The 24,944-nt window shown below is 45.2% G+C and overlaps 2 pseudogenes; both read left to right on the forward strand.

Moving 5' to 3' along the window:
* Positions 1–6,066: 6,066 nt before the first annotated feature.
* Positions 6,067–9,444, forward strand: LOC119818707 (annotated as a pseudogene).
* Positions 7,016–8,023, forward strand: LOC119818708 (annotated as a pseudogene).
* Positions 9,445–24,944: the final 15,500 nt, after the last annotated feature.

Genomic DNA, 24,944 nt, shown 5'->3' on the forward strand with positions numbered 1-24,944 from the left:
GTATATAAAGAATGGCATTTGCCAGGTCAATAGCTACATATCATGTAAATCTACCCAGGCAAGAAAACCACATCTGGTACAGTAACTGAAATTGGGTTCACCAATGTGGCTAAGTCTCTAATAATCAAGCGGCATTCTCTAAGATCTGCAGAGTCCAAATAGGAAAGTTAAATGGGCCTGTTAGAACTGCCACCCTGTTTCTTTCAAGTCCTTAATGGCAGTACTGGTCACTCTGATCCCGCCAGAAATACAGTATTGTCTAGGGGTCACATTTTTCCAAGTAAAGGTAGCCCTAGTTGCTCCATTTGGGTTTTCCACCATAATAACCCTTGCTGTACAGGTTAGAGAACAAATAAAGGAATTTTGCCACATGTTAAGTATAACTGTTCCAATTAGGCATTCTGGGACTGAAGAAATGACCGCAGGTTCACAGTCCCTCTGGACACACTCGGTTTGGGTGACCTGACCTCCAAAAGACTCTAATTTTGAGGGCTACAGTGCTGTTTGGCTCCTCCCTAAGTCAACATCAATGCAGAGCTAGTGTTCTCTTTCCTCATCATACAGTCTCCCTGGTAAAAGACCCCAAGTCCCTTTAGAGAAGGACAAGACAGTGAAATGTCCTTGATAGGATCTGGCATCACCTTTATCCATAGGATTCTGGATCCACACACTGGCTCAAGACTGAGAATTATTTGAGGGCCTGTAGCTCTCTGCCTCTATGATTCAAGGTATCATTTTGTTCTCTAGAATTTCTGCTTAATACAGACCAAATGATTCAATAGGCTTCTTATCTGTTTACCTTGTGACAACACAATGATCAATTAGCCAACACCACAGGTCTATATGAGTCAGATACTGAATCGTTGTTTGACCTTTGCTGTCCCCTTGTCTTTGGTGAGAGAATACTACCACTGGGTCCCACCACACCAGGTCCCAGCATGCCCATTGCATTTAAGTTTCAAGGTTGTATGTGGCTCTCACTGTAAGGTCTGCCAGAATGAGAGCAGTAACAGCTCCTCAGGTCCTGATGCTCCTCCCAGATCTGTTTCCTAAAGCATCAGTAGGGGCACATCTGGACCCTCCCACTGCGGAGCTTTTACACAACATATCCACTCCACTATTCCAGTTTTTGGATCTTCTGAATACCTCCATCAAGCCGTGCAGTGGTGGAGCACCCCTTTAACCCCAGCACTTGGGAGGCAGAGGCAGGTGAGTTCAAGGCCAGCCTGGTCTCCAGGAGCTAGTTCCAGGACAGCTAAGGCTGTTACACAGAAAAACCCTGTCACAAAAAAAAAAAAAAAAAAACCCACTTTATTTATCAGTAGTAAACCAAGGCATGTCCAGCGTGTTCGGGTCATTCACAGCAGGCCATCTTCGCCCTATACTAAGCCAACAAAAGAAGCTATTAGCACTTTTCTTCCTTTCCTTGGAGAGCTGCCTGCCTCTTCCTCCCAAATTCTGGGATTAAAGCCATATGCCTCCTCTGCCTTTTTAGCGCCTCTCTTTGTAAACTAATCAGAATCTCTGCTCAGTGGACCCATACCAAAAATTCAAGCCTATCTAATTTCATGTTCCTTGCACCGCTCTCATGCACCTTAAAATCTAGTTTCCTCCCCAGGCCCCTGCTTGTATGAGTTAAACTCTAGATTTCTTTAGGAACAGAGAAGTGCGATGCACCTCCAGGGTCACAATGTAAGCCACACCTTCAGTGCAGGTACTCTTAGAGGCCGAGATATAAATTCGCATCATAGTTCATCCATCTCGAGAAGGCTTGTGCCTGGTTTGGTTTGGTTTGGTGGTTTTTTTAAGACAGGCTATTACTGTTGCCCCATCTGGCTTCCAGCTCATGGTAATTCAACTGTCTCAGCCTCCCAAGTGCTAGCTTTGCAAGCTTGAACCTAGTGAAGGCCTGGATGATGTGTAGACGGCTGGAGATGTTCACGGGACAGCAGCTGAAATAGAAGCCCTCGTCCAAGAAGAGGGGCACTTGCATATTTGTGTCGGTTGTCTTTCTCATCTTCCTCCTATTCCTTTTTCTTTTTTCCAACAGGATTTGATGCAGTTCAGACTAGCCTACAGCTTGCTACTGTGTAGCCAATGATGTCTTTGAACTTGAACCCTGAACTTGATCCTCCTGTTGCCGTGTACTGCCTACCATGCTGGAAAACCTTTGTGTGTGTATAATATTAGGGATCAAACCTAGAAACTTGTTCATGCTGGGCAAATGCTCCACCACTGAGCTACAGCCCTAGCCCCTCCCTTCTTCCACTTTTATTCCATCTAGACCCAGCCTATGGGATAATGCTGCCTATATTCAAGGCATTGCTCACCAGTCTTCTCTGGAAATATTCTGGCAGACAAACCAGGAAATCTGCTTCACTAATTCTTTGGGTAGCTCTTAACCCAGTCAAAATGAAAATTAAGAGTAACCATCACCGACTGGAGAGATAGCTCAGAGGTTAGGAGCACTGGCTGCTCTTCCAGAGGTCCTGAGTTTAATTTCCAGCAACTACATGGTGGCTCACAACCATCTGTAATGAGATTTACCTTCTTCTGGTGTGCAGACAGAGCACTGTATACATAATAAATAATCTTTTTTTAAAAAAAAAAGAGTAATGATCACAGTAATAAATGGCTGTAATCTTAGCACTTGGGAGATTGAGGCAGAAAGATTGTGATTTTAAGGTAGCCTAGAACAAATCAGACTGACTCAACTAATTGTTTAAGTTGTATGTATGTGTGTGTGTGGTGTGCATGTTTGTGTGTGGTATACATGTTTGTGTGTGAGTGTGTGGTGTGTATATTTGTGTGTGTACATTGTGTATATGTATGGTGTACATGTGTGTGTGTTATACATCTGTGTGTAGACACATTTATGTGCATATGGAGGCCAGAGGTAGACATCAAGCATCTTCCTCAGTTGCTTCTTCATCTTACTTTTTCAAATTTATTTTTGTTGTTCATAATTACATGTGTCTATATGTGGGTATGTCCACAAACTATATGTGTGTGTATGTATGTATATGTGTGTGTGTGTGTGTGTGTGTGTGTGTGTGTATAATTTTATTTTTATGGAACTCACTCCCTAGACCAGGCTGTCCTTGAACTTTTAAAACAAAACAAAACAAAAAAGGACACAGTTTGAGCTTAGTGCCTATGCCTATTGTCCCAGAGGCAAGGGGATCCTAGCAAGTTTCAGGCCAGTCAGGGCTAACTAAGCAAGACTCTCTTTCTGAAAACAAGAAAGATATAATGTTTGTATGAAATTTTCCTCACATAACACAGTAGCATGTAAAATTAAAATGACAACTTACTTCACAAAAAATCAATAAAATATGAGGAAAATAGGAAACAAAACTGGATATGATGGCTCACACCACAGGAGGATCACTGTGAGTTTGAAGCCAGCCCGGACCACATAGTAAGTTTTTTATTTGTTTTGTTTGTTTGGTTTGGTTTGGTTTGGTTTGGTTGTTTATTTTCACAGCCGTGTTTGTTTTAAGAAGACTACAGAAGGTAGACATGTGCACACTAAATTGTCATGCACTTCTACCATTGGGGAGGTGAAACCCCATGAGGAGTGTACAGGGCCGCCCTCAAAGTCATAACATGCAGAGCACAGAAAGCGGTGATTTCTATGCAATCACTGTTATGGGCCATGTTTTCCTTTATTTTTGCCCCATAAACATCTTACCACAGATTGAATACACTGAGAAAACGAGGAAGTTATCCAGAAAATTGTTTGGGGTATGGGAATTACCACTCATGTACACACAAACACAAAAATAAATAGGACTTTTAAAAGAACTGGTGAGGATGTCTTAGTGGATAAAAGCACTTGTTCCTCAAGCCTGATGGCATGAGTTCAAGACCTGTAGCCCATGGTGGAAGGTGAGAACTGACCCCACAAGTGCCCATGGCATGTGTGCACCTGCACTTGCACACACACCAATAAATAACATTCAAAACAACCCAGCCATTTCAATAAAACAAAAATTCAAAACTAGAGCTGGAGATGTGACTGGGGATAAGAACATTGATTGTGGTGGGTGGTGGTAGTGCACACCTTTAATCCCAGCATTCAGGAGGCAGAGGCAGGCGGATCTCTGAGTTCGAGCCCAGCCTGGTCTACAAGAGCTAGTTCCAGGACAGGCTCCAAAGCTACAGAGAAACCCTGTCTCGAAAAACCAAAAAAAAAAAAAAAAAAAAAAAAGAAAAAAAGAAACAGCTGACCTGAGAGCTAGTGAGAGCTCTCTGACTCTGGACTGATGGGGGGGAGGGGAATCCTGCATAGAAACCAAACTATGTCTACTGAATGTGAGGGAAAGTTGTCAGGCTTGAGCAGTCTGTGGGGCCACTGGCAGTGGGACCAGGATTTATTCCTAGTGCTTGAACTGCCATCTTGAAGCACATTGTCTTTGGAGGGTTATCTTGCTCAGCCTAGATATGCGGGAAGGGCTTGGTCTTGCCTTGAAGTGAAATGTTAGATTCCATTGACTCCCCTTGAGAAGACTTACCTTTCTGAGGAGTGGATGGCTGGGTGGGGGAAAGGGTGGGGCAGGAGGAGGGGAGGGAGTGGGCACAGAGATAACTATGTAAAATGAGAAAAGACTGTATTTTAAAAAATTCTTACATTGCTGTTTCCCAACTTCCTGGGTAAGGACGGCAGAGCGCGTTACAGCTTTACACTGACTACGTCCAGCCCGTCTGGGAAACTTGTCCAGATCGAGTACGCTTTGGCTGCTGTAGCTGGACGGGCCCCTTCAGTGGGAATTAAAGCTACAAATGGTGTAGAATTAGCCATGGAGAAAAAGCATAAATCCATCCTGTATGATGAAAGGAACCAATCACCAAGCAGTTTGGTGTACTGTCCTGGAACTAGCTTTTATAGACCAGGCTGGCCTCGAACTCACAGAGGTCTGCCTGCCTCAGACTCCTGAGTGCTGGGATTAAGGGCATGTGTCACCACCACCCGGCCAGAAAAATCTTAAACCTGAAGAATATTTTCACTAAAATTGCAGGGTACAAAATCGACACATAAAAACCAGTATGCTTAGCTGGGCAGTGGTGGCGCACGCCTTTAATCCCAGCACTCGGGAAGCAGAGGCAGGCGGATCTCTGAATTCGAGGCCAGCCTGGTCTACAAGAGCTAGTTCTAGGACAGGCTCTAGATACTACAGGGAAACCCTGTCTCAAAAAACCAAAAAAAAAAAAAAACCCAGTATGTTTCTATATGCCAATAATAAAAATGGGGAAAAAATAGGAAAAACATTTAATTCATTATAAAGTCCAAAAAATATACTCTGTTTTGGGCTAGGTAACAAATAAAGCTTGCCTGAAAATCAGAGTGCAGAACTAAGCCACTAGAAGTCAGGGAGTGGTGGCATACACCTTTAATCCCAGGATTTGGGAGGCAGAGGCAGAGGGATCTCTGTGAGTTCAGGGCCACCCTGGGCTACAGGAGATTGAATCTGTCTGAAAGAGAAACAGAGCTCACATGAAGGTGATCCCCGCACTTGGGATCCTAGGCCTTTAATCCCAGCACTAGGGAGGTGGAGACAGGAGTGATATGGATGGGCAGAGAGGAATATAAGGCGGGAGGAGAGAGGAGCTCAGGGCAGGCTGAATCTTTTGGTCTGAGGATTCAGTGGAGGTAAAAGGTCTCTCTAGTGGCTGGCGGCACTGCTCTCTCATCTCTCAGCTTTCGCTCCCCAATATCTGACTCCAGGTTTTTATTAAGAACAACTAGAATTCGTGCTATGTAGCTCAGTTGGTAGAATGTTTGCCCTACCGTGCAGAAAATTCCCCACTTTGAAATAAGAAAGTACAAAAATAAATAATAAATAAAAAGAAAGAAATAAGGAAGTACATAGGAGAGTCAGTAGTTTAAGGGTATCCTCGGCTACAGATATGCAAGACCAGCCTCAAGGCTAAATAAGATCATATCTCAATATAAGATAATTTCTAGAGTGGACCGGCTCTCTGGTGTGGGCAAGTTCTCAAAACTAATTTCTGGGGTTCGCGTGTGGTCGAGGCTGCACCAGTTCAGAGGCTGCATACGTGGTGGTCTCTAGGGCGGCTGGGAAAGAGCGGATTCCAAAAGTGGCCCAGGTGAAAACCAAAGCGCTGGCTGAGGTACAGATAACTGCCAAGCAGCTCTTAAGAGAGGCTAAGGAAAGAGAACTCGAGCCCCTTCCACCTCCACCTCAGCGGAAGATCACAGATGAAGAAGAACCAGATGATTACAAACTGCAGAAAAGGAAGACTTTTGAAGATAGCCTAAGAAAAAATAGGACTGTGATTAGTAACTGAATAAAATACACACAATGGGAAGAAAGTCTAAAGGAAATTCAAAGGGCTTGATCCATGTACGAGCATGCTTTAAATGTAGACGATCGGAATATCACACTCTGGTTGAAATATGCAGAAATGGAAATGAAGAACCGCCAGGTCAACCTAGCCTGAGATATCTGGGACCGAGCCATAAAAATCTGGCGCGAGTCAACCAGTTCTGGTACAAGAACACGTACATGGAGGAGATGCTGGACAATGTCGCTGGTACCCTCCAGGTATTTGAGCACTGGATGGAATGGCAGCCTGCTCCAAAGCGGGCCTGGCACTCCTACATCAACTTCCAGCTGAAGTACAAAGACGTGGAGCAGGCCGTACCATTTATGAACGCCTTGTGCTCGAGCACCCTGCTGTGAAGAACTGGTCAAATATGCCCAATTTGAAGAAAAATATGCTTATTTTGCCCATGCACTGAAAGTCTATGAGAAAGCAGTTGAGTTCTTTGGAGATCAATATGTGGATGAACATCTGTATGTGGCCTTTGCTAAATTTGAGGAAAGTCAGAAAGAATTTGAAAGGGTATGAGTTATCCACAAATATGCCCTGGATAGAATTTCAAAACAAGAGGCCCAAGAACTCTTTAAATACTACACCATCAGCTCTCTGTTCCTCCCTGTTCTAGAGACCGCCGCTTCTTTTCATGCAGTGCCAGCCTCGTTCCAGAGACACGATGGTGAAGGTTGGAGTAAACGGATTTGGCCGTATTGGATGCCTGGTTACTAGGGCTGCCTTCACTTCTGGCAAAGTGGACGTTGTTGCCATCAATGACCCTTTCATCAACCTCAACTACATGGTCTACATGTCCCAGTATGACTCCACCCACGGCAAGTTCAAAGGCACAGTTAAGGCTGAGAATGGGAAGCTTGTCATCAACGGGAAGGCCATCACCATCTTCCAGGAGCGAGATCCCGCCAACATCAAATGGGGTGATGCCGGCGCCGAGTATGTTGTGGAGTCAACCGGTGTCTTCACCACCATGGAGAAGGCTGGGGCCCACTTGAAGGGTGGGGCCGAAAGGGTCATCATCTCCGCCCCTTCTGCCGATGCCCCCATGTTTGTGATGGGTGTGAACCATGACAAGTATGACAATTCCCTCAAGATTGTCAGCAATGCTTCCTGTATCACCAACTGCTTGGCCCCCTTGGCCAAAGTCATCCATGACAACTTTGGCATCGTGGAAGGGCTCATGACCACAGTCCATGCCATCACGGCCACCCAGAAGACTGTGGATGGCCCCTCTGGGAAGCTGTGGTGAGATGGCCATGGCACTGCCCAGAACATCATCCCTGCATCCACTGGCGCTGCCAAGGCTGTGGGCAAAGTCATCCCAGAGCTGAACGGGAAGCACACAGGCATGGCCTTCCATGTTCCTACCCGCAATGTGTCCGTTGTGGATCTGACATGCCGCCTGGAAAAAGCTGCCAAGTATGACGACATCAAGAAGGTGGTGAAGCAGGCATCCAAGGGCCCACTAAAGGGCATCCTGGGCTACACTGAGGACCAGGTTGTCTCCTGTGACTTTACCAGTGACTCCCACTCTTCCACCTTCGATGCTGGGGCTGGCATTGCTCTCAATGACAACTTTGTAAAGCTCATTTCCTGGTACAACAATGAATTTGGCTACAGCAACAGAGTGGTGGACCTCATGGCCTACATGGCCTCCAAGGAGTAAGAAGCCCACCCTGGACCACCCATCCCAACAAGGGCACAGCAAGAGAGAGGCTCTCGGCTGCTGAGCAGTCCCTGTCCTAACTCAGTCCTTGACACTGAGCATCTCCCTCACAGTTTCCATCCCAGACCCCCAGAATAAATAGCAGGAGGGGCTTAGGGAGCCCTACTCTCTTGAATATCATCAATAAAGTTCATTGCACCCCTCAAAAAAAAACTACACCATCTTTGAGAAGAAATTTGGGGACAGGGTGGGTATTAAAAATATCATCAGGAGCAAGTGGAGATTCCAGTATGAAGAGGAAATGAAGGCTAATCCACACAATTATGGTGCATGGATTGATTACTTATGCCTGGTGGAAAGTGACGCAGAAGCTGACCCTGTGCGGAATGTCTATGAGGGAGCCATTGCCAGCGTCCTGTCCTGCCCATCCAGGAGAGGAGCTACTGGAAGCTCTACGTCTATCTCTGGATCAACTCTGCGCTCTATGAAGAGCTGGAAGCCAAGGGTCTCGAGAGGACAAGACAGGTATATCAAGCATCTTTGGAACTAATTCCTCACGAAAAGTTCACATTTGCCAAAGTGTGGTTATACTATGCAGAGTTTGAAATACGACAGGAAAATCTGCCATTTGCCAGAAGAGCTTTGGGGACTTCCATAGGCAAATGTCCAAAGAACAAATTATTCAAAGGTTATATAGAACTGGAACTACAGCTTCAAGAATTTGACAGATGTCAGTCAGAAGCTTTATGAGAAGTTCTTGGAATTTGGACCTGAAAATTGAACCTCATGGATAACGTTTGCAGAATTAGAGACAATCCTTGGTGATATTGATAGAGCTCAGGCAATCTATTAATTAGCCATCAGCCAGTCATGCTTAGACATGCCAGAGATACTTTGGAAATCATATGATTTTTCAGAATCATATTGATTCTGAAATTGAGCAGGAAGAAACTGACAATTACCGACAATTGCTTCAGCCAACACAGTATGTCAAGGTACGGATCAGTTTTGTTCAGTTTGAGTTATCCTCAGGGAAAGAAAGGAGCGTGGCTAAATGCAGACAGATTCATGAAGAGGCAAATAAAACCATGAGAAACTGTGAAGAAAAGGAAGAGAGACTTACGGTGCTGGAATCCTGGCAGGGTTTTGAAGATGAATTTGGAGCAGTATCAGACAAGGAAAGAGTAGACAAACTCATGCCAGAGAAGGTCAAGAAGAGACGAGAAGTCCAGGCCGACGATGGGTCCGATGCCGGGTGGGGAGAAAGTTATGATTGCATCTTTCCAGACGATGCTGCCAACCAGCCTAACCTCAAGCTTCTGGCAAGGGCCAAGCTTTGGAAGAAACAGCAAGAAGAAAAAGAGGCTGCCGAACAGGATCCAGATAAGGACATTGATGAGAGTGAATCCTCATCTTTTTAAATGTTGTGACTTTATATAAATTAATAGTTTAGAACTTGACTTCTGGGCTGGAGAGATGGCTCAGAGGTTAAGAGCATTGCCTGCTCTTCCAAAGGTCCTGAGTTCAATTCCCAGCAACCACATGGTGGCTCACAACCATCTGTAATGGGATCTGGTGCCCTCTTCTGGCCTGCAGGCACACACACAGACAGAATATTGTATACATAATAAATAAATAAATATTTAAAAACAGGACAGGCTCTAAAAAAGCTGCAGAGAAACCCTGTCTCGAAAAACCAAAAAAAAAAAAAAAAAAAAAAGAACTTGACTTCTGAATGTTTTTGTATAGTTACCTAGTAAGGACTTGTTTGGCATCTTTGATAGTTACCTTTTTTTTTTTTTTTTTTTTTTTTTTTTTTTTTTTTTTTTGGTTTTTCGAGACAGGGTTTCTCTGTAGCTTTAGAGCCTGTCCTGGAACTAGCTCTTGTAGACCAGGCTGGCCTCGAACTCACAGAGATCCGCCTGCCTCTGCCTCCCAAGTGCTGGGATTAAAGGCGTGCGCCACCACCGCCCGGCTGATAGTTACCTTTTGAATGATTTTTAAAAAACACTCTTGGGTTTAATGTGGATGGGAAATTAACCGCAAGTAAAGGAATTTTTTTTAGTAAAAAAAAAATTAAATAAAATACCTAGAAATAAATTTAACCAAGAACATGAAATACCTCTGCAATGAAAACTTTAAAACACTGAAAAAAAAGGCATTGTAGAAGACACTACATATTGGAAAGACCTTCCATGCTTCTGGATCGGCAGAATTAATATCGTAAAAATGGCTATATTGTCACCAGGCAGTGATGGCGCATGCCTTTAATCCCAGCACTTGGGAGGCAGCAGGTAGGTGGATCTCTGTGATTTTGAGGCCAGCCTGGTCTATAAGAGCTAGTTCCAGGGCAGCTAGGGCCATTACACAGAGAAACCCTGTCTCAAAAAGAAAAAAAATGGCTATATTATCAAAAGGAATGCAGTGCAATCCTCACCAAAAATTCCAATGACATTCTTTACAGTCTTAGAAAAGATAACTCTAGGGGCTGGAGAAATGGTTCAACAGTTAAAGGTCCTGGCTCTTTAGAGGCCCTCCTCTTCCAGAGGACCCACGTTCAATTTCCAGCATGTACATGGCAGCTCACAGCTGTCTGTAAGTCTAGTTCCAGGATATCCAACACTGTCGTGCAGGCAAAACACCAAAGCACATAAAAGAGAAAAATAATAACCCTAAAATTCATCAGAAACACAAAGACTACAAGTGGCCAAAGTAATTCTAAACAACACTGTTAGTGGTATCACAATGCTTGACTTTTAATTATACTGTAGAACCATAGTATCAAAAATAACAAAGCAGGGCTGGGAGAGATAGCTCGATGGTTAAAAGCATTGGCTCCTCTTCCAGAGGACCCAGGTTCAATCCCCAGCACCCATGTGAAGACTTCAGTTCGTGAGGATCTTGGTGTACATAGTGAGTTCTACAGCAGCCAGCGCTACACAGACCCTATCTCAAACAACAGCAGCAATAGAGGCACGGCAAAAACCTTTCTGAGTAGTTCCCCAGTAGCGCAGGAAATAGCCCCAAAGGACTGACAAATAAAATTGCGTGAAATCAAAAAACCTCAGCACAGCAAAGGAAACGGTAACCAAAATGATCAGATTTCAAAACAGGGAAAAATTCTTCCCAACTGTGCTTCAGAAATTATCATCTAGCTAGAAACAAAATATCTGCCTAGAGTGTGTAAAAACTGCAGAAAATTAAACACAAAATTGCCAACCAAGAAATGGGCTAATGAACAGTTCTCAAAGAAGAAACATGGGTGACCAATAAATGTTTTTCTGATCATCATGGGAGTTTTGACCTCCTCCATTTCCGACCTGGGCCAGTTCATCCCTCCCTAGGCAACCTGGTGGTCCCCGACGAAGTCTCCATATTGATGTTGAACTTCTGTATCTGATCAGGATAGTGCATGTAGTACAGCCTAGAACTCCTGGACCCACTGTGATCCTTCTGCCTCTGCCTCAAGAAGCTGGAACAGGGGCTGATGCTACCACAATTGCACCAATAAATATTTTTTAAAACACCCAGCATCCTTTGCAGTGAGGAAATACAAATTAAATTAAAACTAGTTTGGGATTCCATTTTATTGCAATCAGAATGGATCAAGAAAGCAAGGCTAGCCGGGAAGTGGTGGTGCACGCCTTTCATCCCAGCACTCAGGAGGCAGAGGCAGGTGGATCTCTGTGTGTAGGAGGCCAACTTGGTCTACAGAGCAAGTTCCAGGACAGGTTCCAAAGCTAAAGAGAAACTCTGTCTCAAAAAGCCAAAAAAAAAAAAGAAAAAAAGAAAGCAAGGTTGTTAGAGAGATGATGCAGTGAGTAAGAGTTTTTATTGTTCTTGCAGAAAACCCAGGTTCGATTCCCAGTACCCATGCGGTGGCTTAGAACTGCCTGTAACTCCAGTTCCAGGGATCCAGGGACTGATTCCTCTCCTGACCTCTACAGGCTTACACACACACACATACCCACACACACACACGCACACACACACACACACACGCACACACACACACAGTGCTCATATACTCAGGCACACACATGAATTTATATTACTATTGTTATTATTTGAGACAAAGTCTCTATAACCATGGCTGTCCTGGAATTCACTATGTATCCTTCCACTATACCCAACTTTAAATTAAATATTTTATAATCCAGGGAGGTAGGGGGGTGAGTGCCTGAAATACCAGCACTTTGTTGGCAGAGGTGAAGAGGATCACTGTGAGTTTGAGACCAGCCATTGAGCTAAGTAGTGAATTCCAGTCAGTCTAGGCTTTGATATAAGACCCTGTCAGAGAAAGGGATGGAAAGGGAGAGGGAGGAAGAAAAAGACATACAGAGAGAGACTAAACCAAAACATTGGCTGGGAAGTGATGTGGCTCGTTGGTAGTCTTGCCAATCATGAGCAGAGCCCTGCTTTCAAAAATCGGCACCCAAAAGAAAATTACCAGCACCCCTCCACAACAAAAAACACTTATATATAAGTGTTCCTTATATATAATTAGAGGAAGTTTCCAGTAATTCTCTGCAGAGCCTCATCAGTGCAGCCAGGGAGTTGAGAAGCAGCCACCAAACCAGAGAGATGTCTTGCTACAGATTTCTGGGAAGTTAGTTGGGAATCTGTTAGGGAGTAAGCGGCCTTTGGTCATTTAGAAATGTATTACAGGACTGGGAATGTAGCTCAGTAAGTAAAGTGCTTGCCTAGCATGCACAAAGCACTGAAACTGCTTCCCAGCACATGAGCCGGGAGCGGTGGTGCCCATCTGCATGCCTACCATTTGGGAGGGAAGGCCAGATGATGAAGAGTTCAAGGCCAGCATCAGCTGCGTGACACTCTGTGTCAAAACCAACTGGGAACTACGAGGGCCAGTGAGATAGTTCTGCCAGTCAAAGCACTGGGTGCACAGTGTTGAAGCCTGGTGACCTGAATTTGATGTCTGTGGAAAGGTGAAGGAGAATGACTCACAAAGATGTCCTTTGCTCCACACCATGCCTGTTGAGGTATGTGTGCGTGCACGCGCGCGCGCGCACACACACAATAATAAAAAAGAATCCTCCAGTTTACTCAAAGCCAGTGGTTCTCAACCTTCTTCATACTGTGACCTTTTAATATAGTTTTTCATGTCGTGGTGACTCCCAACCAGAAGCTTCTTTTCTTTTCTTTTCTTTCTTTCTTTTTTTTTTTTTTTTTTTTTTGGTTTTTCGAGACAGGGTTTATCTGTGGCTTTGGAGCCTGTCCTGGAACTAGCTCTGTAGACCAGGCTGGTCTCGAACTCACAGAGATCTGCCTGCCTCTGCCTCCCGAGTGCTGGAATCAAAGGTGTGGGCCACCATTGCCTGGCCCAGAAGCTTATTTTCATTGCTACTTCTTAACAGTAATTTTGCTACTGTTACGAATTATAATATTTTCTGATGGTCTTAGGCTACCCCTGTAAAAGGACTGTTCAATTTTGTTTCCCCAAAGGGGTCGTGACCACAAGCAAGCACACAGTAAATACTTCACATACACTGACTGGAACTCCTAGCTTGTTCGTCCTCCATCCAGCCCGTGCTTTTGCCCCAGATTCTCTTGGCATTTCCTTTCCACGCTCTCTTACCCAGCATTGGCAGCTGTAGTTCCTCATACCTGCCATACCTGTGCCTTCAGCGTCTGCATAAATCAGATTCCTTCCCTCCCCCTCACCAGAGGTGGTCACTTGCCACTCATCCTGCAAGACTTGACTCTAAAAACCACCTCAGCTTTTATGTTCTTCAGTTTGTATTCCTTTTAGTCAGTTTGGGGGATTTTGTGTGTGTGTTAGGGAAGGAAGCATTATGATTTAGCTTTTTGAATGGGGTCTCATATAGCTAAGGCTAGCCTTGAACCCCTGACTCACCTGCTCCCAGCTCCCAGGTGTTGAGATTACAGGTGTCAGACACCCTGTTCATTCAGCTCATCTTCATTTCTCAGGTTACAACTTAATGGCTGCTTTCTCTGAGAGATTTTCCCTTATACTGCAAATCTGAATTTTGTCACGTTGATTTCTTTCTTTCTTTCTTTCTTTCTTTCTTTCTTTCTTTCTTTCTTTCTTCCTTCCTTCCTTCCTTCCTTCCTTCTTTTCTTTCTTTCTTTTTTTCTTTCTTTCTTTCTTTTTTTCTTCTCCTTTGGTTTTTCAAGATAGGCTCCTCTGTGTAACAGCCCTGACTATCCTGGAACTTGCTCTGTAGACCAGGCTGGCCTAGAACTCAGAGATCTACCTGCCTCTGCCTCCTGAGGGCTGGGATTAAAGACGTGTGCCACCACCGCCCGGTTCACATTGATTTCGTATTAAGCTTTTATCTTGTTTATTTGTGTGCACATGTGCTGTGTGAGTACAAGTGTCTGTGCAGGCCAGAACAAAGGCAGGGGGTCCCCAGGAGTTAGCGTTACAAGCAGTTGTGAGCCACCTGACATGCGCACTGAGAACGGAACCTGGGTCCTTTGGAAGAATAGCAATTTCTCTTAACTGATCCACACGTACTATGATTTCTACTAATAGGTACTTCATATGTGTGTTCACCTTCCCCAGTCAATTGTAAGCTTTTTAAGAACAGGAATCCCAGCTGGTCATGGTGGCGCAGGCCTTTAATCGCAGCATTCAGAAGGCAGAGGCAGGCAGATCTCTGAGTTTAAGGCCACCCTGGTCTAAAGTGAGTTCCAGGACATACGGGACTACACAAAGAAACTCTGTCTTGTTGGGTGGTGGTGGCTCATACCTTTAATCCCAGCACTTGGAAGGCATAGGCAGGCGGATCTCTGTGAGTTTGAGGACAGTCTACAAAAGCAAGGTCCAGGACAGGCTCCAAAGCTATAGGGAAACCCTGCCTCAAAGAACAAAAGGGGTGGTGGCGCACGCTTTTAATCCCAGCACTCGGGAGGCAGAGGCAGGCGGATCTCTGTGAGTTCGAGGCCAGCATGGTCTACAAGAGCTAGGTCCAGGACAGGCTCTAACAAAGCTGGAGAGAAACCCTGTCTTGAAAAACCAAAAAAAAAAAAAAAAAAAAAAAAAAAAACAGAAAAGGAATCCCATCATTCTTATTTGGCATCTTGTATGTAGCTTAGAGCCTGGCATGTAGCAGTTAGGTGTATTTGCCAAACCTTACCTCCTATGGGAACAGCCCTTAAACTTAGTGCTTAGTGCCTTAATATTAACATTATTATGACATTCATTACCTTACATTAATGTTGACATTATTATGACATTTGTTACCTGTCTCATCTCACTTAGAATGTTAGATACATGTGATTTCAGGTTACATATTTGAAAGAAGCTCATATATTGAAAAGAAGCTCTTGCTTTCTTTTTTAAATATTTATTTATTTATTATGTATACAGTTAGCCAGAAGAGGACACCAGACCTCATTACAGATGGTTGTGGACCACCATGTGGTTGCTGGGAATTGAACTCAGGACCTTTGGAACAGCAAGCAATGCTCTTAACCATTGAGCCATCTCTCCAGCTCCCCTCCTCCCCCCTCTTGCTTTCTTTTCTCAGACTTTGCTCCTGAGATTAAACTGCCTTCAGGTTACAGTATCTGTGTTTTCAGGTAGCTCTGCTTCTGGTTTAGAGAAGGGAGTTTTGGTCCCTTGGGGATTGTTAGTAGGCTGATTGCAAGTATGTATCTATTTAGCATGTCCATTGTTCTCCTCCACAACGTGGTCCCTGCTCATCCACTTCCCTCTTCTCAAGAAATTATAAAATAAAACACTGTCTGGGCCTGGAGAGATGGCCCAGTAGTTAGGAGTACTTATTGCTCTTGAAGAGGACCTGAGTTGAATTCCCAGCATCCACACAGCGGTTTGCAATGGTCTGTATTTTCAGTCCCAGGGGACCTGAAGCCCACATCTGACTTTTGAGGACACCAACCAAACATGCAGTGCACATCCATACATGGAGGCAAAACACTCATACACAGAAAATAATAAAATACATCTTTTTTTTAAAGTTAAAAATAAGCACTGCCTTCGGTGGGGGCTTTTTATGGTTGGCTTTCCATTTAGTGGGGTAGAGTAGCAAATTTGTTGGAAAGACTGTAATAGCACAGAATCAGTGGACCCAGCTGGGTCTGGTGGCCACACCGCTAATCCAGCATTCCCAAGGCAGAGGCAGGGAGAGCTCTTTCAATTCAGTGTCCTCTGGTCTGCATAGCTAATTCCAGGCCAGCCAGTGCCACACAGTGATACCCTTCTGAAAAATAAAGTTTCTGAGATGGGCAGTGGCCTTTAATCCCAGCATTGGGAGGCAGAGGCAGGCGGATCTCTGGGAGTTTGAGGTCAGCCTGGTCTACAAGAGCTAGTTTCAGGACAGGCTCTAAAGCTACAGAGGAACTCTAGGTCAAAAAACCAAAATGAATGAATGAATGAAAACTTTTAAAATTTAATGGGGGACTGAATGGCTCAGTTCTTGGGAGGACTTTTTGCTTTGAAAGATGACCTGTGTTTAGAGCCAACACCTGACAGCTCCCAACTGTCTATCATTCTTGCTACCAAGGACCTGATCCAATGCTCTCTTCTGGCTTCACAGACACACTGCATACATGACATATACACAGATACATACACATACTCACACACACATAAAAATAAGATCTTTTAGAAATAAATTAATATAATCCAAGTCTAAATCAACAGAATTTTCTTCCAAACTTGTTTAAATTGTTCTAAATTTAATTTGGAAGATTAAGTTATTTAAGAATCATTGTGAGCTGGGCATGGTAATATACCCATGATACCAGGTCTCAGGAGACTGAGGCAGGAGAATTACTGAAAATACTAAGCCAGGCCAGGCTACATAGTGACCCTGTCTCCAAAAAACAAAATAAATACACACAGCCAGCCAGGTGTGGTATTGCATGCCTGTGATCTCAGGCATGCACTCAGGAAGAAGAGGCCAGACATCTGACACTCAAAGCCATCCTTAGGATACCTGAGACTAGAACCCTTGCTTGTTACAACAAAACCACACCCAAAATTCAAACACTCTTAAGTAAGAGTTGCTGAGTGTGGTGACACCTCAGCACTGAGAACGTGGGGCAGGAATGCCTGGAGTTCAAGGCCACCCTTAGCTATTTAGTGACTCTGGTGCTGGTCTGGTCTAAAGACAAACAACAAGACAACCAGGCAGCCGGGCGGCGGTGGCGCACGCCTTTAATCCCAGCACTCGGGAGGCAGAGGCAGGCGGATCTCTGTGAGTTCGAGACCAGCCTGGTCTACAAGAACTAGCTCCAGGATAGGCTCCAAAGCTACAGAGAAACCCTGTCTCGAAAAACCAAAAAAAAAAAAAAAAAGACAACCAGGCAGTGGTGGCACACAACACTCGGGAGGCAGAGGCTAGTGGAGCTCTGTGAGTTCGAGGCCAGCCTGGTCTATAGAGCTAGTCCCAGGACAACTACAACCCCCCCCACACACACACACACTCAAAAAGGTGGTGGTGGCACATGCCTCTTTAATCCCAGCACTTGGGAGGCAGAGGCAGGTGGATCTCTATAAGCCTGGTCTACAGAGTGAGTTCCAGGACAGCCATGGCTACCCAGGGAAAAACCCTGACTTGAAAATACCAAAAACTAGGCGGGCAGGGGTGGTGCATGCCTTTAATCCCAGCACTCAGGAGGCAAAGGCAGGTGGATCTCTGTGAGTTCAAGGCCAGCCTGGGCTACAAGAGCTAGTTCCAGGACAGACTCTAAAACTACAGCGAAACCCTGTCTCAAAACAAAAAAAAAAATTTTGAAAATAAATAAAACACCAAAAACTAAAGTAATAAATAAATGATCTTTTTAAAGAAACTTGGGTAGGGGGAGATGGCTCATCAGTTCCAACCACTGGCTGCTCCTCCAGAGCACCACAGTTGAATTCCCAGCACCCACCCGATCACAGACATCTTTAAGATCAGTTCCACCAGGGGATCCGATGTCTTCTTCTGGTCTGCAGAAGCACCAGGCACACAAGTGGTGCACAGACACTTGTGCAGGCAAAATACATCCACACAAGTGATGCACAGGCGTGAATGCAAACAAAGCACATACACACAGAATAACGAGATTATTTTTTTAAAAAGTCAAGTCAGAGCTGGAGAGATGGCCCAGAGACTGAGTACTGACTGCTCTTCCTGAGGTCCTGAGTTCAATTCCCAGCCTCCGCATGGTGGCTCACACCTGTTTATACTGAGATATGGTGCCCTCTTCTGGTCTGCAGGCATATATGCAGACAGAACACTGAATACATAATAACTAAATATTTTTTTTAAAAAAAAAAGATTTAGCCGGGCGGTGGTGGCGCACGCCTTTAATCCCAGCACTTGGGAGGCAGAGGCAGGCGGATCTCTGTGAGTTCGAGACCAGCCTGGTCTACAAGAGCTAGTTCCAGGACAGGCTCCAAAGCCACAGAGAAACCTTGTCTCGAAAAACCAAAAAAAAAAAAAAAAAAAAAAAAAAAAAAGATTTAAAAAATCAAGACAGACAATATGCCAGGTGTGGTGGCACACGCCTTTAATTCCAGCATTCGGGAGACAGAGGCAAGCAGACCTCTGTGAGTTCCTCTCCAACCTGGTGTACAACTTGAATTCCAGGCAAACCAGGGCTACATAGTAAAACTATTGAAAGAAAGAGAGAGAAGAAAAAGGACACAGATACTGAACTGGACTCTAATGCTGAGAAGACACAGTAAGAAGGATTCCTGAACCAGAGCTCTGGCTGGCTGGGATGGCCTGTTGCGTGGTGCCCTAGATTCTGACCTAGGCTCAGCCTGTAGGAACCTTGCAGTCATGATATGCCTGCCCCTCCTCCAGAGCCAGATAAGAATGTACTTATGACCATGCCTTGAGGAAACACGCTCTGACCTGAGAGCTGGAGCCAGGCTGGAATGAACCAGAAGAAGAAATGCAGACAATCCCATTGATCTTTGAAACATTCCATGTGTGTGTGCACTTACAGATATCAAAGGACAACTTTCAGGTTTGTCTCTCTCCTGCTCCCTTTATAAGGCTCTGGGGATTGAACTCAGGTCCCCTGGCCTCGTGCCTTGACCTGCAGAACCTTCCTACCAGTCTATAATATCTTGACACCTCTCCTTGGAAACAGACATCATTTTCTCCTTGCCACAGCCTAGCCAGTTGCGCCCCATGTTTCTCAGTGTCTGTACTAAGCATTGTGGTGTCTAGAGGCCCAAACACCACCTCCCTCCAGACTCGGTCACCTGCTCTGACACACAGGTCTCAGCACAGCTGTGACTTAGCTCGGAGAAAAAGCAGTCCAGCTAGCACTGGATGAGGCAGCGAGGAGAAGCCTAGAGGAAACCAGACCCAAGTAAGGAGTCCTTTTTCCTTGGAGTCGCACATGAAATGCTTAATTCTTCCTGCAGCTGGAGGTTGGATGTTTACCTGTGACAAACGCCTGTAATCCTAGCATTTAGGAAACAGAGACAAGAGGATCAGGAGTTTAAGGTCATCCTAGGCTACACAGTGAGTTCAAGGCTAACCCAATCTACAGGATACCTGCTCCGAAATCAAATAGGGCTGGGAGAGAACTCAGTACAACACTCAGCATGCACAAGACCTGCATTCAGTTCCCATTTTCACAAAAATTAAAATCATCGATCATAAAAACCAACAACTCAGCGGTTAACCTAAGGAAAAGTGGTGAGCAGAGCCCCCAAAATGTTGGCAGACCTACATGGACTCCATGCATGAAGAGTCCTCCTTCCCGGGCCCTAGCAGGTTGCAGAGCATCAGCTGCTGCTGTGTGTGCTTCCTGAAGTCATTGTGTGTGACAGTGTATCTTTTTTGTTGTGGTTTGTTTGCTTGTTTGTTATTGGTTTCTTGGGAGTTTTTGTTTTTGTTTGTTTCAAGACAGGGTTTCTCTATGTAGCCCTGGCTGTCCTGGAATCCACTTTTTTAAAAAATATTTATTTATTTATTATGTATACAATATTCTGTCTGTGTGTATGCCTGCAGGCCAGAAAAGGGCACCAGACCTCATTGCAGATGGTTGTGAGCCACCATGTGGTTGCTGGGAATTGAACTCAGGACCTTTGGAAGAGCAGGCAATGCTCTTAACCACTGAGCCATCTCTCCAGCCCTGGAATCCACTTTTGTAGACCAGGCTGACCTCCAACTCACAGAGATCCACCTGCTTCTACTTCCCTAGTACTAGTATTAAAGTATTTTTTATTTGTTGTTGTTGCTTTGTTTTTGTTTTTTAGTTTTTAGAGAAAGGGTTTCTCCGTGTAACAGTCCTAGCTGTCTGGAACTAGCTCTTGTAGACCAGGCTGGCCACAAACTCACAGATATCGCCTGCTTCTACCTCCTGAGTGCTGGGATTAAAGGCTAAAGGCGTGCGCCACCACCACCTGGCAAGATTTTGCTTTCTTTTATGACAGGGTTTCTGTGTGTAGCCCTGACTGTCCTGAAACTCACTCTGTAGACCAGGCTAGCCTTTATATTTTGTCCATTCCTCAAAATAGCTCAATGGGAGTTGAGCACTTAGTTTTCACTAAAACTTCTCTTTCTATCTTTATGTCAATTTATCATTGTAAAACTGGAAATTTACTTTCTTTACAAAAAATTCCCACCCTAGCCCTCCCTCATGGACTAGAGCGATGACTCAGCAGATAGGGGTACTTGCCATTCTTCCAGAGGACCCAATTCAATTCCAAGTTCCCACATCGGGTGGCTCACAACTGCCTGTAACTTCAGTACCATGGGATCCAATCTCTCCTCGACACAGGGAAGGACACACACACACACACACACACACAAAATACAATCTTTATTTATTTATTTTTGAGACAGGGTTTCTCTGTAGCTTTGGAGCCTGTCCTGGAACTAGCTCTTGTAGACCAGGCTGGCCTCGAACTCACAGGAATCCAACTGCCTCTGCCTCTCGAGTGCTGGGATTAAAGGCATGTGCCACCATCGCCCAGTCCGTACAATCTTTAAAAACCCACCTCAAGGTCTGGAGAGATGGCTCAGCGGTTAAGAGCACTCACCACTCACTGGTTGCTCTTCTAGAGGTCCTGAGTTCAATTCCCAGCAACTACATGGTGACTCATAACCATCTGTGATGAGATCTGGTGCCCTCTTCTGGTCTGCAGGCAAACATGCAGACAGAACACTGTATACACAACAAATAAATAAATCTTAATAAAATAAAATCCAAAATCTTGGGGGCTGGAGAGATGGCTCAGCGGTTAAGAGCATTACCTGCTCTTCCAAAGGTCCTGAGTTCAATTCCCAGCAAGCACATGGTGGCTCACAACCATCTGTAATGAGGTCTGGTGCCCTCTTCTGACCTGCAGGCATCCACACAGACGGAATATTGTATACATAATAAATAAAAAAAAAAACCCACCTCAGATTAACAGAATAAAACGATCTTAATGGTTCTTTGCTAAGTACTGAAGTCAAAGCTAACACTTTGATCGTAAATAGATTTTTTTTCCCAAAATGAATTTAGGGTTGAGGGTATTCCTTTCACAGTGGTAAAGCACTTGCCTAGTAGGGATGAGACCCTGGGCTGTACCCTAGACACCAACAAACAAACAAGCAAAACAAAATAAAAATCAACTCCCAGGAGCAAGTGCATGATTGCATGGGCAGATGCTTTTAGAAGTCTCAGCAGCAGCCAGGTAGCATGCACATCTTTAATCCTGGCAGAGGCAGGCGGAACTCTGCGAGACTGAGGTCAGCCTGGTCTACAGAGTGAGTTTCAGGACAGTCAGGACTACACAGAGAAACCCTGTCTAGGAAAAAACAAAAGCAAACAAGACGTCAACAAGCATCAGTTTGGAGGCTGTTTCTGAAGCCTGGAGAGGCCGGGTTTTACCAATGCCACTGCAAGCAGTGGAGGCCAAGAGCTTGCCAGATGTCTTCATTCACAGAACATCCCCAGCTGCTGCTCGGACCACTACAGCAGATTTCCGTCTCCTGTGCGTAGGCTGTGTCTCTTAAATGCAAACTCCACCTGACAGCAAAATCTCCTAAAACAACAAGACTTGGTGGCACAACCCTGTAGTTCCAGTTCTCGGGAGGTGGAGTTAGGAGGCATCTCAGAATTACTGGCTGGCTTTTTCCGTTGTCCCCTACCAGCTGGAAATCACACTCGCACACTCACACACTGGCGTGCTACCTCTCCCCTGAGCTCTGTGTGTGGTAGCTACCACGGAACCCATCACATGGCTTCACACCTTTGCCTGTGCAGTTCCCTCCGTTCGGTGTGCCCCCTCTGATGCCACCAAGCTGGTTCAAGTGATGTTTGTCCTCAGGAAACCGTCCCTGGTCCTCACTGTGCCCATAACACCGTAAGCCATTTTTAGCATTGCACTTATGTCAGGGCACACAATTACCTATTCCTGGGTCTCCTTCCCACAGTGAGCTGCTGCACTGGAACAGGAACTGCTAGCCCTGTGGACCTCTGTCTCCCCACCCCTAACCAGTCCCTGGCTTGCAGAAAACTAGGTCAGGCTGGGCTCAGTGGTTTATGTTTGGAATCCCCAGCATTCAGAAAGTCGACAGTTCCAGGCCAGCCTGGGCTACCTGGTGAGACAAAAGCCATGCAGGGGTCAAGCGCAGTGGCCACGCCTCTAATCCCAGCACTCAGAGGACTGGGGGGGGAGGGGGTGTCCAGGGTTCAAGACTAACCTGAACTATATAGCAAGTCTTTATCTCAGGAAAGTTAAATTAAAAACTTTTTACATAATCTTTTCTTTCTTTCTTTCTTTCCTTCTTTCTTTTCTTTCTTTCTTTCTTTCTTTCTTTCTTTCTTTCTTTCTTTCTTTCTTCCTTTCTTTTTTTATTTGCTATGTAGCCAAGGAGTTCAAGTTGGGTCCTCCTGCCCCTACCTCCCAAGCATTAGAATTACAAGTATGTGTTAGTGTGTCCAGTTTTTTTTTTTTCTTTTATCTTTGTATCTCTGCCATCTTCCAAAAAACTTGTCTGAGGTGGACTGGTAAGATGGCTCAGCAGATGAATGCCCTTCCCCCCAGTCCTGGCAACCTGAGTGTCTTCTCTCAGGACTCACATGGGGGAAGAGGTGACTACTTCAGGCTGCTCTCTGACCTCCACACTCATGCTGTGGCATGCGCACACACACAACAAACACCGAATAAATGTAGAAAGAAATTGAGGCAACTTAAAAATTCATTAAAACATGTCTCCCCTCCCCCCCAAAGTACCCAATTCCCATTTATGTCCTATTGCCTGGGGCAGGGTCACATGCTCTTCTCTCGCTGTCAAGGCTGGGAAAGCAAGTTTGAGGTTGAGCTTTCCAGCCCCGATAGTGCAGCTGTCAAGGGAGAGGCTGTCGAAGACGACTGATCAGACAACCAGAGTCTGCCACTGAGCACAAATAGCATCCAACACTCGCTAACTAGCTTCTTTTCTTATCAGACCCAAGAGTCCTGCCTCGCTAGCAAACAAGGCTCCCTCTCCTCAGTGTGTAAGACACAGAGCTCTATTTATGAAAGAAAATTAATTAATCTTTTGCGATTACCCCTGCCCAACTAATTCCCAAGAATGATGAAGGATGTTTACATTCAGAACTCCTGTGGATATCAGCAGCGGGAGCCTGGCTCTCATTAGCCTAAATGAAAAAGAGATTATCAGCCTACAGCCAAACTGCAGACGACACAGGGGAGAGGCTGAGCCTCCATGGCACCGGACCTTCACCAGCTTCTCACTGGCCTTTTCTTATCCCTGATTTTCCCTCCCTGGTGGTTTCATCCTGTATGACACCAGACTTAGAGCCTCCACTGCTCCAGGCTTACATCCTCATAACCCTGAATCCCAAGGGGAAAAGTATGGCCTGGAGAAATGGCTCAACCATCAAGAGCACTGGTAGCCTTCTCAGAGGTCCTGAGTTCAATTCCCAGCACCCACACGATGGCTTCCACCTGGCTGTGCCTCTAGTCCCAGAAGAGCTGGCCCTCTTCTGCCTCCAACAGGCACAGATTGCACATGGCACACCGACATATATTTAGGCAAACACAAATACACGTTAAATAAATATAAACTTTTTTAAAATTCTAAAAAAAATGAGAAGTAAGCAAACATGATTGGTCCTGTTCCCATCTGATCCTGTTCCAAACAGGAATACTTGAAGTGCCAGGGCAGGTACTTACTGAGTGGGGTTGTCGTGGAGAGAGGACTTCTCCAGATTTGGGTTAAGCCAATAGAAAGTCTTTATTAGCTAACTGGTGCCTACACTGCGTGTTTGGGATCCCAGTGCAGCAGCAAACCTTCCTCAGGGTGAGCTTTTAAACACAGAAGCCATGTTCTGGGTTAACATAGGTCAGTCACCACGAACAGTTAGCCAGAAGCAGAACCACAAAAGCCAGAAAGCAAGGTCAGTACATTGAGAGACTTTCCCAGAACTACAGACTTTAATGGACTGGGTCTTTGATTTTGGTTTTTTGTTTTTTTGTTTTTGTTTAGTTTTGTTTTGTTTTTTGAGACAGGATTTCTCTGTGGCTTTGGAGCCTGTCCTGGAACTAGCTCTTGTAGACCAGGCTGGCCTCAGACTCGCAGAGATCCGCCGGCCTCTGCCTCCCGAGTGCTGGGATTAAAGGTGTGCGCCAACACGGCCCGGCGGGTCTTTGTTTTTGGCAGGTGGTGCTATCTATGTGCTGATTTTATCTTCCTGGTACTTCCATCATGGAGCCAGTTGTGCTGAGGTCTGGGGGGGTGCTGTCACAGGGTGATATTCTGAGATCATTTACCCCTCCGGAGTTAACACAGTCAGGTTTAGCAAGGTGCACGCCCAAGGAAACAAAAGTACTGACACTACCACAAAGATGGGAGATGAGCAACAGACGATGGAAACTGCAGGCATCTACCCAGGGGGGGGGACCCATCCTGTCTCTTCACCGCCTCACTGCTGGCACTGAATCCTAACGTGTGAAGTGGACATT

This window comes from Arvicola amphibius, chromosome 7 (genome assembly GCF_903992535.2).
Source record: "Arvicola amphibius chromosome 7, mArvAmp1.2, whole genome shotgun sequence".
Taxonomy (NCBI): domain Eukaryota; kingdom Metazoa; phylum Chordata; class Mammalia; order Rodentia; family Cricetidae; genus Arvicola; species Arvicola amphibius.